Raw genomic sequence first — 13,654 nt, forward strand, 5'->3', positions numbered from 1 at the left:
TGAGACTATCCCTCCGTGAGAATTAGGACGGAAAGAAATAAGATAAAGATTTAAACCTAGAAACTAACTTGAAATAACCCCTCCGTGAGAATTAGGATGAAAAGAAGCAAGTTCAAAGATTTGGAATAATAGATGACTAAAAATTATTATTACATATATATTTTATGCGATGATTATAGTATATTAATTTCCCTCCTTGTTGGAAGTAGAAATTAATATAACTATAATCATAACACAAAATATACTAATTAACGATAATGATTAGTAGAACACATCATTCCAACACAAAGTATGGTACTCAAATAATATCAAGACGAGGAATAACTAAAATAAGATAATATAACATTACACCAAGTTTCTTCAACTATCCCAACAAAAAGAGATTACTCCATTATGGAGGTAGAAAAGAGAAAATATGAATTTAAGAAGCTATAAATATTTGAAAGACTTGGAGAAATATTTTTACTACAAGAGAAAGAAAAGAGAATAGATCAAGATTAACACTTTGTCTTGTAAATTATTGGATGATTTGTAAGCAAAGTGATGCTTCTATTTATAGGAAAATGTAGTATCTCCTCCCTACGAATGCATTCCTTGAAGTAGTGCTCACATCCGTGACCTTACTTGACGGGTGAGAGTATAACAATGGTAGTTGCACCCGTGAATTTTGCAACTTCTTTCTTGATGCCCATAGTTGACGGGTGTGAGTATGAAAGTGGCGGTGACACCCGTGGATTTCAACACTTGACGGGTGTGGGCTTATGCAACTTCTCCCAATGTTGTCTTTTGTAATTTCCACATGTAAAACTCCATGGTTATGACTTATGAATTCGAGGTTGCACCTATTGAATTATTTGCTTACTTCTTTGACAATTTGTTTCATCTCTATTCTTGTGCAGTACTTTTCTTCCTGTAGAATTTGTCAGAAAATATGAGAGAATAGGATATATTCATTCATGCTTTATTTAAAAACTTATTTTTATATACAAAATATCATGAATAATTTATATCCATCAATAAGGTAAGTATATTACCTCTTGCTTGTGCTTAAGGTTATTTTTTGTGTTGGTTGATGTAAATGGTTGAAGAAAGCATACACAAGTTTGGAGAGATGCTATTTGGGGATTGTTGAGTTCATGACCTATTTTCATGTTATTTTTGTATAGTATAAGGATGGGATTCTTGATGAATGTACTTGTTATCTTGTTATATATATTATTGAGTTAAGTAAGAAATTCATAAGGGGTGAAAGAGGTTATATGTGTTCCAATCCGATTTTGCCGCTCGTCGTGAAATATTGATAACTTGTTGTTGATATATGGCATCTTATTGTTGGTGTTGTACTTGTTGTGTTGCTCTGGATTGTTGTTTTTGATGTGTGGTATTGGAGGAAGTCATTGTTATAAGGGGGATGCTGCCCAAATTTACGTTGATGAGCTACTAGCTTAGAGTTACTATTTAGTCCCATCTCGACACTAATTAAGGGCCCTATTGTATTAATGTAGATTAAGTATATTGTGGGCTGCTTCGGAAGTATTGTGGAAAAAAGGAGATTGAGGTATGTTAAGGCTAACTCTTTTTCTCCTTGCAAGATCTAAATTGGAACTAATCGCAAAGGAACCGCTCTTCTATAATGAATCCGTTCTTAGTAGCTAGGGGATGTCTTATTGTTAATATCCTTATAGTAATGTTCAAGCATGCTCTTATGTAACATCCATGAGTTCTTGAGGCACATAATGATAATGATGATGTTCATAATGTAATCGGAGGTGCAACGACCTTATGTCACTCTGATAGGCTCTAAATGTATGTTTATCATACTCATGCATCTATATACGTATGATACTATGATGTTGATGCACATAGACCCCTGATGGCATTATAGACGTATATACGCAATATAGATGATGATGATGAGTTATATACGCCACAAAGGCTTGATGGCGTTATATACGCATATATATGTATGACGGCGTTATATACGCATATATACTGCACTTATGCATATCATGGCCATTACAAACATTTCAGGTGTTCAGGTTGGTCTTCTTATCCATATGTTATCTTTATGTTTCTCTTATATTATCTTTTGCCTTACATACTCGGTACTTTATTCGTACTGATGTCCCTTTGCCTGGGGCCGCTGTGTTTCATGCCCGTAGGTTTTGATAGATAGGGTGACGGTCTGCATCAGTAGGTTTCCCACTCAGCGTTGATATTGGAGCACTCCACTTGTCCCGGAGGTGCTATCTTATTTCGGTACGATTTTTGTGTACATATAGGTATGACAGGGCCTTTTCCCGTCCTTATGATGTTTATGCACTCTTTTAGAGGCTTGTCGATAGTTGTCATGTATATAGATGTTGTATGGCCTTGTCGGTCCATGTTTTGTGGTACGTATGATCATGATGACCTTCTCGGCCTGTACTCTTATGTCCATATGTACATGTAGCTATATTTGCCCTTTTGGCTTCATTCTTTTAGCTTATCTTTCGTAAATAACAGGTTGTCATATGATGGCCCTTCCTGCCCTCCTATATCTATTGGTATGTTTGTGGATGTATGTCATGTTTGTGCTCGACTAGAAGGCTCGGCTGCCCGTCGTGACCCTACGGTTTGGGTCATGCTAGGATACTTGAATATGATGGATAAATACTCTCCTTGCTCAATTTTTTGAATTCTCTCTTTGTGGGTGCGCAAACTTCTTCCTAGAAAGACTTGGGTATTTATAACATTATGCTACACAGGTCGATGAACACAAAACTCTTTCCTAGTCGGTCAGTGACAGACACGTAGGGTTTTTGTAGTATTTGGATTCTTTCCTTGTTGAATCTGCTTCTAATACATGTAGAAGGCTTACTAATCCCTAGAAAAATGGCAAGGAATATTTCATACTTTACTGCTAAGTTCTTTCCATAATTCTGCAAATCCTAGTTGCTGCAGGACTAGCCCTGGAACATGTTCACGAACCTATTTCATCCACCTAGTTTGTCTGCCTCTGAATCTTCGAACTGTCTGAGATAGAACATGTTAATGTACCTGCTCTACTAATCTCTTTCATTCTTCATCTGTCGTCAAACTACTACTGAGATATTGGTTGGAATATGCTGACATACCTATTTCTTATATCTGTGCTGCTCTATGTCTGTCTTCTTCATATGCTTTTATTCATTGCTGGAATAAATCATGTCTTTAATCTTGACTCACCCTTTGACATCTTATTTTGTTCTTGCTCTGTGATAGAACATGTTTCTAGACTTGGTTCTTCTGTTAACTTGATACATATGCTTTGTCTCCGAACTTTTTAGCTAAACAATTTCTTCCTTCTAAACATTATTTTCTAAGTCTGAGTCAATTCACCTCTCCTCTTCATCATTATCTCACTTTTATGTTGGTTATTCATTCACTGCACCGCTCCTCCTCCTGAGTCGTCTATTTCACCTCTTTGACTGTGCTTGTCTGCTTGTCTGTATCTTGATTAATATACATTGCTTGCAACTATCTTTTATGATGTTTCTTGCGATCGATCAGGTCTTTGTATCGGTTCCATGTGCATTGCATTCTTGCTCATTCAGACATTGCACAGTGTTTGGAACATCTGCTTCAATCAACTAACCATAGGTCTAGCTTTGTTCAGACCTGATTTATCTTCTTCAAGGTATCATGGTCAATCAATCATTGTTCATGTTTTGTCAATCATTAAAACTCATATACGCATTAGTCTAGCTAATGACAACAACAAGTGAAAGAAATAAAAGCATAATGGACTGGTGGGCCTACCAAGCCCACCAGTGAACTATATTTACCCATTGTTGGTCCTTTAAACTCCGAATTTGTACGTGATGTTGGTCATATAGATTTAGCCCGATTCGCCCATGCCACACTACTTTCATGCAAAGGAGGGGGGAGAAAAAAGAAAATTGCGATCAGAAGGCATCTATACTTAACACCTTAAATTTTAAACACATCATCACTCAAACACAAGCATATATCAGCTGTATATGGCATCTAAAAACGTATATTACCAAAGTAAATACAGCAAGTGCCAAAAAGATCCAGTAGACTACATATACTGTCACACCCCTACCAGTAGTATGACGGGCTCCAACCCAAAGGCCGGGAACCACCTGACTTATCCATTACTTTGAAAATTATAAACCATAACTCAAAGAACACCTGCAGCAGAAAAGGTCTAACATAGGAATATCCGATCATTCATCACATATATTCATATGCGGACCGACAAGGTTGCCACAACATAACTTATATCATAAAGCCGACAAGGCTAACAGTAAAGTATCAAGAGCTCAAAATAAGGTCGACAAGACCACCAGTATATTATACAACAATATGAACCGGTGGAGCTATAAAACAGCTAACTGTACACACACATCTATGAGCCTCTACATAGAATACAAATGATCACAAGGACAATACCAAATATAATGTAGCTCCGAAATAAGTGGAGTGCTCCTGAGAATTCGCTGATAGAACACCTACGGGTCTGATCCGTCTCCCTGCCTACTTGCGGGTATGAGCGCAGCGTCCACAAGAAGGGACGTCAGTACGAATAATGTACTGAGTATGTAAGGCATGAATAACAACATAATATAGATATGAAAGGTAACATGGAATATGAGAGATAGCTTGTACATCTGGATGCCTCATAAGGCAGTGTCATGCATGCTTAGCCTTTTAAAAAAAATATTTTTGTACATATATATAGTACCATGCCCAGCCATTAAGGCTCGGTGTCATATATATATATATATATATATATATATATATATATATATATATAGTTGTTATATCCTGTATTTTATACGTTCGGATATTCCAAGGTAGTCGTGACGAAGTTGAGGGAATGACCATTTCCCAAATGTACTTCAATGTACAAGTGGATTATAAATATTATTTACAACATTAGTATCATGGAAATAACGTGGATGGTTAGGGACGAAACGGTAATTTCACAAGGTGTTCATGAAGGTTCTTGAAAGGCCATAGTGGTTGTGTACCCTATGTGGACTAAGACTTACATAAGAAGACACTTAGTCTTCTTTATTCATTTTTGAGAAAACTCAAGAAAATGGGAGAAAATTTTAGAAAAGAAAGAAAGGAGGGCTAAGTGTGAATTACAAAAATTATATGGGCCAAAGCTTGCATGGAAAGACATTAGTCTTCCTTATTTAGACTTAAGGAAATTCAAGAAAAAGGAGGAATTTTCTAGAAAAGAATGGAAGGGGTCATGTAGTCATATTTTTGTGTTGAGGGACTTATTCATAAATATGGAAAAAAATGGGTGGAAGACTTGTATAAAGTTATTCCAATATTCATTATTTCTCTAGAAATTTCAAGAGAGTGAAGAACAAAAAAAAGAAGAGGAGAAAAACAAGAAGGCATTTCGGCCAAGAGGAAAAAAATTCAAAAACAAATTTCAAAAAAATTTCTTCAAAATCATTTCCTACCAATTAGAGGGTCCTTAAAAAGGTGGAGTTGTTGTTGGAGCAAGAAAAGCTTATATTCTTTCAAGCTACAAAATATAGCCAAGTGAAGAGTTGAAGCAAGAAGGTAAGAATTCATCCTTTTCTTATGTGTTATGGATGTTGTGCATGTTGTAGTGTGTAAAATGAGTGAAATTTATGGAGAATAAGAATGTAAGGGTGTGGCCGTGTGTACCTAGGTAGATGTAGGAAATTATGTTTAATTATTGTGTCTAGCATTGGGTTGTTATTGTTGTGAATGTTATGTCGATAAGAGAAGTTGAATGATTTTGGAGAGGTTGTAGTTATGAATGCATGATGATGGCCGTGTGGTATATTGTATGTATAACTGTGTGTATGTGTTGGATGGTGGAAGAAGATGAGCTAATTTTATTTAGTGTTTTGGTTGTTCTTGTATCGTGGATACTATGTTGTTAATGAATGTATAATAATCTTGTGAAGTTGTAGAAGTTGGAGACTTGTGATTGAGGTATTTGAATTGAATATTATGTTCTTGTATGTATGGAGGATAATGTTGTTAGTATGGTATTGTTGGCATATGAATTATAATGTTCTTATTGGAGTTGGAAAGTTTTTGGAAGAAGAAATAAATTGATTGAATATGGAAATTGTTAGTATTGTTGTTGGCATTGTTGTTGAATTATGTTAATAGTTTGGCCGGGTTTGAATTCCCGGATTGTGTTTGACGAGAATTTGACTAAATTGAATGTCGAGGATGGTATATTTACAGAGGAGGTGCTGCCGAAATTTCGGTAGCCAAGTATTACCTTAAGATTTCAACTCTAAGTATCCTAATGAGAGTTTTGGGTAAAAATGACCAATTTGCAGATTTCGACGAGACTGCAACGTGAATTTGCAATAGCTAAAGGAGCGGAAAAAGGTATGTAAGGCTTCACCCTTCTTTCTATGGCATGTCTTGGATGTAATAAGTCGGTTACGAGCCTCGGGGACAACCCTATTCCCTGGAATCCGCACCTAAAGTTTTCCACTTTTTGTTCAATAGAATTGAACTAGAAAATGGGCAAAGGGTAGAAAGACCTCCTAAACCTCTAGAAGTTGCATAAATGGGACCCGATTACCCTAGAACCCTCACATGTAATGCGAAGACATGTAACATATGTAAATCGTACACGCTACCTCATCCGGCCCGAGGTGGGCCCGTTACTCTCGGATTTTCCTTACAGTCTTGCTTGACTTACTTGAAATGAATCCAAAGGGAACCTTTGATCCCGATTTCGTTACCAACTGATAAGTACTATGACTCCTTTAACGAGGGCACTTTCATGACGATAATGATAACAATGATGTTGGATAAGAGGATATGCCTATGATACGTACTACCGGAACGACTCTATGACTAAGATGACTAAGCTAAGTATCTTATGTAAACATGAAAAAGATAAACTAATTTTTGAATCTTATTTATATTTCCTAGCTATGACTTTATTTTCTAAAGATTTCAAAGTCTATGAACTGTCATCTATGATGCCCACGATTTCATTCTACGTTTACTTTAATATTATTCTCCGTTGATAGTCTCACCTTAAAATACTCGTTCCTTCAAGGTGAGACAAAGCGATCACGAGTATTCTATAATGTAATCGGAGGTTACCGACTTTATGTCACTCCGATAGACGTAACTTTCCTTGGACTCCCATGCATGCTGGTTATATGATACAGGGATATGTGTGTGGACATGTATAGGTATATAGGACAAGTATTTGTATATAAGACATGTATATGTATAATAGAGAAGTAAATGTACACGTATATGTATATGGGGAAAGGGGAAGGGCCACTGTTATATCACCACCTGATTCAGCTAGATTCCATCCTGGACGCGGGATGCCCGGACGCGGGATATGGGAGAGCCGTACGCGGCGTCTGTATATATATATATGATGTATGATATACATGATATGATGTGTTGGGACACCGTTGGGGAGGGGGGTTGGGAGAGCCGATGTATTCGGCGTCTGTAAATGTGAGTAAAAGATACCGTTTACTGAATTGTACTGTTTTCTGTATACGAGAATAAGGGACACCGTGTTCTGAAAAAGGGGCTATGCTCTGACATGATACGCTATGCCAAGATATACTATAATATGAGATGCTACGACATGACATAATACGACACGCTATGATAGGGCAGGATATAATATGATAAAACATGACACGATATAAATCCTATTTTCTGTGTCTACGAGAAAGAAATGTCTCAAAGAGAAAAGGACAAGCCTACATGATAGCCGGCCTGGAACCGAGGCCTTCCCACGTACAGGTTACTTTCCTGCCTCGTTATATGTCCTATGACTCCATGATATTATTAATCGTACTCTATGTTACTGTTTCTATTACTTTTATGCCTTACATACTCGGTACACTATTCGTACTGACGTCCCTTCTTGTGGACGCTGCGTTTCATGCCGCGCAGGTCACTAGACAGGTGGACTTGATCCTTAGGAGCTCTACCAGCGGTACTCTACAGCGCTCCTGTTGTCCCGGAGTCTCACTTTAGTGGTACTATTTTGTGTATGTATTCTCGGGCACGACAGTACTCGGCCCTTTCTATGTGTAAATGTACTATGTCTAGAGGCTCGTAGACAGATAGGTACAGTCAGTCAGGTATAGGTATATGTATGGTGTCTCGGCATGATTGTTGTATAAAGTAATAACGAAGTTTACTAGTTCATGTTCAGAATGACGCTGCTAATATTAATGTTCCAAAAAAAAAAAAGTGGCTCTGTTTACTCGGCTTGCTAAGAGGTAAAGGTAATATGATAGACAAGGGGTGCTCGGTACAAGTATCGGGTACTCGTCACGGCCCCTAGTCGGGTCGTGACAGAAGTGGTATCAGAGCAGTTCGGTCCTAGGGGTTTGTCTACGAGCCGTGTCCAGTAGAGTCTTGTTTATGGGTGTGTAGCGCGCCACACTTATAAACAGGAGACTACAGGGCATTTAGGAAATATGACCTTTTTTGTGCTCTAAGATCGTGCGATAGAGCTATGCTATCAGGATTCCACATTCCTTTCCTAATCCTATGCTATGGTTTCAGTAATGCCGCCGAAGAGAAAGGCAACGACGGCCGAGAAAGCCAAGAGGGTGGCGGGCAGCAGAGTCGAGCGGGAGCTAGAAGAAGGAGAATCTCATAATGAAGCTCCCCCTCAGACTTTTCCTGCTCCCCCTGCACCAGCAGAGCAGGAAAGAGTTCCAGCTCCAGCCCCCGCACCTCCAGTCCCACCGCCAGCAGCTCCGGGTCAGCAGATGGCAGAGGCCATCCAGTTATTGACCCAGTTAGTTGCCGCACAGGCTCAGCGGCAAGATGTAGATTTGGGAGACAGGGCGGTAAGTGCAAGAGCCCATGACTTTATTACCCTGAAGCCGCCAGAGTTTTATGGGTCAAAACCAGAGGAAGACCCGCAGAGCTTTATAGATGAGATGCTGAGGACTCTGAGGATTATACATGCTTCAGATACGGAGTCCGTAGAGTTGGCTTCATATAGGCTGCGGGATGTGGCAGTTCTGTGGTACAGTAGCTGGATATCATCGAGGGGAGCAAATGCACCCCCTCCGGTTTGGCAGGAGTTCACTGAGGCGTTCCTGCGACATTTCCTACCGCCAGAGGTTCAACGGGCTCGAGCCGATATGTTCTTGAACCTGAGACAGGGAAATATGAGCGTTCGAGAATACAACTTCCGTTTTAACTCATTAGCCAGGTATGCCCAAGCCATGATAGCTGATAGGGGAGATCATGTGCACCGATTTGTGAGTGGGCTAGGGCCACATTTGGTTAAGGAATGTTTGACGGCTTCACTCCAGGACGGGATGACTATTACCCGCATCCAGGCCCACGCCCAAAATTTGGAGGAACAGTACCAGTCACGGAGAGAGGAGCGTTATTCAGATAGGGGTCCCAGAAAAAGGGGGAGATCTTCTGGGGCTAGAAGCGAGTATAGAGGGAGGCAGGCACAAGAGCAGTCTAGGTATTCAGGCCAATCAGTGGCCAGTGCACCACCTCGATTTGCGGATAGAATATTTGACCGCTCCGCCTATTCGGGACCAGATCAGGGTACTAGAGCTTCAGGGTCCCAGTACAGAGCTGATTTTAGCAGGACGGGGCTGCCCCCACCACGATGTGCTCGGTGTGGCAAGCCCCACTCTGGGCAGTGCTACCTAGACACCGGTGGTTGTTTTGCCTGTGGTCGAACTGACCATTTTGTACGTGACTTCCCACTAAAGGATGAAGGAGGCTGAACTCAGCCAGCCGGATCAACAATCGGTTCATCGTCGACCGTGCGCCCTCGTGGACAGACTTCCCAGGCTCCAGCGGGCCGCGGCCGAGGTAGAGGAGGGGCACCTAGTTCAGCCGGTCCTCCGCACCGCCTATATGCACTGACAGGACGACAGGACCCTGAACCTTCCGCAGACGCGGCCACAGGTACTTTTTCAGTATTTTCTATGATAACCGTGTGTTAATCAATTCAGTTTTTATTTTACTCTATACTGTCCTCTGTATTACTGAACATATTAAGAGTTTGGAAATTTGGACGAAACGTGGATATACGCATAGGTAAAAAGGCGGATACTGGAGATTGCGGAGGTTAGAACTGTAAATAAAAGAAAAGACGTGTTACGCGGACGTTTCGAAACCTGCTAAGACCCCAACGCGTCCCATATTATGCGACATAAGTAGTACGGGGAGGCGGAGGTAGAAGTACTAACACCGAGACACTGAAATGCATTAAAGTTTCAAGGTTAAGCGTGCTCAGGTGGGAGTAATTCCATGATGGGTGACCCCCTGGGAAATATACTGAAAATTCCATAAATGCGAAAACAAGAGACGAGTGTAAAATTAGGCAGCCCAGAGTAAATTAGGGTGTGGAAAGCGGTTAGAAACCCCACACGAGTCATATAGGCCGAGACGGACTAAACTAACAGAAAAAGGGAAGCCATGACAACAGAAAGCTTTGGGAATAAAGGAGAAAAGTACAGGTGTCACAGGGTGGGACCAATATTGAGTCCACACTAGCTAAGGCAAGGAATCCCTAATATGGCGGCATACGGGAACGTGTCTAGTGAGGGGATAGACGCGGCGGATGCCACGAAAAAAGGGATTATAACCGTGAAGGTCGCAAGAGGCAACCTAAGCTCCCAAGATGAATATGCTAAGTGACATGAGGCATCTACAGAGGAGACCTCCCCGAAATAATATACTACGCTATGAGGCCAGTTCAACATTCGAGGACGAATGTTCTAAAGGGGGGGAGGATGTTATATCCTGTATTTTATACGTTCGAATATTCCAAGGTAGTCGTGATGAAGTTGAGGGAATGACCATTTCCCAAATGTACTTCAATGTACAAGTGGATTATAAATATTATTTACAACATTAGTATCATGGAAATAACGTGGATGGTTAGGGACGAAACGGTAATTTCACAAGGTGTTCATGAAGGTTCTTGAAAGGCCATAGTGGTTGTGTACCCTATGTGGACTAAGACTTACATTAGAAGACACTTAGTCTTCTTTATTCATTTTTGAGAAAACTCAAGAAAATGGGAGAAAATTTTAGAAAAGAAAGAAAGGAGGGCTAAGTGTGAATTACAAAAATTATATGGGCCAAAGCTTGCATGGAAAGACATTAGTCTTCCTTATTTAGACTTAAGGAAATTCAAGAAAAAGGAGGAATTTTCTAGAAAAGAATGGAAGGGGTCATGTAGTCATATTTTTGTGTTGAGGGACTTATTCATAAATATGGAAAAAAATGGGTGGAAGACTTGTATAAAGTTATTCCAATATTCATTATTTCTCTAGAAATTTCAAGAGAGTGAAGAACAAAAAAAAGAAGAGGAGAAAAACAAGAAGGCATTTCGGCCAAGAGGAAAAAAATTCAAAAACAAATTTCAAAAAAATTTCTTCAAAATCATTTCCTACTAATTAGAGGGTCCTTAACAAGGTGGAGTTGTTGTTGGAGCAAGAAAAGCTTATATTCTTTCAAGCTACAAAATATAGCCAAGTGAAGAGTTGAAGCAAGAAGGTAAGAATTCATCCTTTTCTTATGTGTTATGGATGTTGTGCATGTTGTAGTGTGTAAAATGAGTGAAATTTATGGAGAATAAGAATGTAAGGGTGTGGCCGTGTGTACCTAGGTAGATGTAGGAAATTATGTTTAATTATTGTGTCTAGCATTGGGTTGTTATTGTTGTGAATGTTATGTCGATAAGAGAAGTTGAATGATTTTGGAGAGGTTGTAGTTATGAATGCATGATGATGGCCGTGTGGTATATTATATGTATAACCGTGTGTATGTGTTGAATGGTGGAAGAAGATGAGCTAATTTTATTTAGTGTTTTGGTTGTTGTTGTATCGTGGATACTATGTTGTTAATGAATGCATAATAATCTTGTGAAGTTGTAGAAGTTGGAGACTTGTGATTGAGGTATTTAAATTGAATATTATGTTCTTGTATGTATGGAGGATAATGTTGTTAGTATGGTATTGTTGGCATATGAATTATAATGTTCTTATTGGAGTTGGAAAGTTTTTGGAAGAAGAAGTAAATTGATTGAATATGGAAATTGTTAGTATTGTTGTTGGCATTGTTGTTGAATTATGTTAATAGTTTGGCCGGGTTTGAATTCCCGGATTGTGTTTGACGAGAATTTGACTAAATTGAATGTCGAGGATGGTATATTTACAGAGGAGGTGCTGCCGAAATTTCTGTAGCCAAGTATTACCTTAAGATTTCAACTCTAAGTATCCTAATGAGAGTTTTGGGTAAAAGTGACCAATTTGCAGATTTCGACGAGATTGCAACGTGAATTTGCAATAGCTAAAGGAGCGGAAAAAGGTATGTAAGGCTTCACCCTTCTTTCTATGGCATGTCTTGGATGTAATAAGTCGGTTACGAGCCTCGGGGACAACCCTATTCCCCGGAATCCGCACCTAAAGTTTTCCACTTTTTGTTCAATAGAATTGAACTAGAAAATGGGCAAAGGGTAGAAAGACCTCCTAAACCTCTAGAAGTTGCATAAATGGGACCCGATTACCCTAGAACCCTCACATGTAACATATGTAAATCGTACACGCTACCTCATCCGGCCCGAGGTGGGCCCGTTACTCTCGGATTTTCCTTACAGTCTTGCTTGACTTACTTGAAGTGAATCCAAAGGGAACCTTTGATCCCGATTTCGTTACCAAATGATAAGTACTATGACTCCTCTAACGAGGGCACTTCCATGACGATAATGATAACAATGATGTTGGATAAGAGGATATGCCTATGATACGTACTACCGGAACGACTCTATGACTAAGATGACTAAGCTAAGTATCTTATGTAAACATGAAAAAAATAAACTAATTTTTGAATCTTATTTATATTTCCTAGCTATGACTTTATTTTCTAAAGATTTCAAAGTCTATGAACTGTCATCTATGATGCCCACGATTTCATTCTACGTTTACTTTAATATTATTCTCCGTTGATAGTCTCACCTTAAAATACTCGTTCCTTCAAGGTGAGACAAAGCGATCACGAGTATTCTATAATGTAATCGGAGGTTACCGACTTTATGTCACTCCGATAGACGTAACTTTCCTTGGACTCCCATGCATGCTGGTTATATGATACAGGGATATGTGTATGGACATGTATAGGTATATAGGACAAGTATTTGTATATAAGACATGTATATGTATAATAGAGAAGTAAATGTACACGTATATGTATATGGGGAAAGAGGAAGGGCCACTGTTATATCACCACCTGATTCAGCTGGATTCCATCCTGGACGCGGGATGCCCGGACGCAGGATATGGGAGAGCCGTACACGGCGTCTGTATATATATATGATGTATGATATACATGATATGATGTGTTGGGACACCGTTGGGGAGGGGGGTTGGGAGAGCCGATGTATTCGGCGTCTGTAAATGTGAGTAAAAGATACTGTTTACTGAATTGTACTGTTTTCTGTATACGAGAATAAGGGACACCGTGTTCTGAAAAAGGGGCTATGCTATGACATGATACGCTATGCCAAGATATACTATAATATGAGATGCTACGACATGACATAATACGACACGCTATGATAGGGCAGGATATAATATGATAAAACATGACACGATATAAATCCTATTTTCTG

This window comes from Lycium barbarum, chromosome 8 (assembly GCF_019175385.1).
Source record: "Lycium barbarum isolate Lr01 chromosome 8, ASM1917538v2, whole genome shotgun sequence".
Lineage (NCBI taxonomy): Eukaryota > Viridiplantae > Streptophyta > Magnoliopsida > Solanales > Solanaceae > Lycium > Lycium barbarum.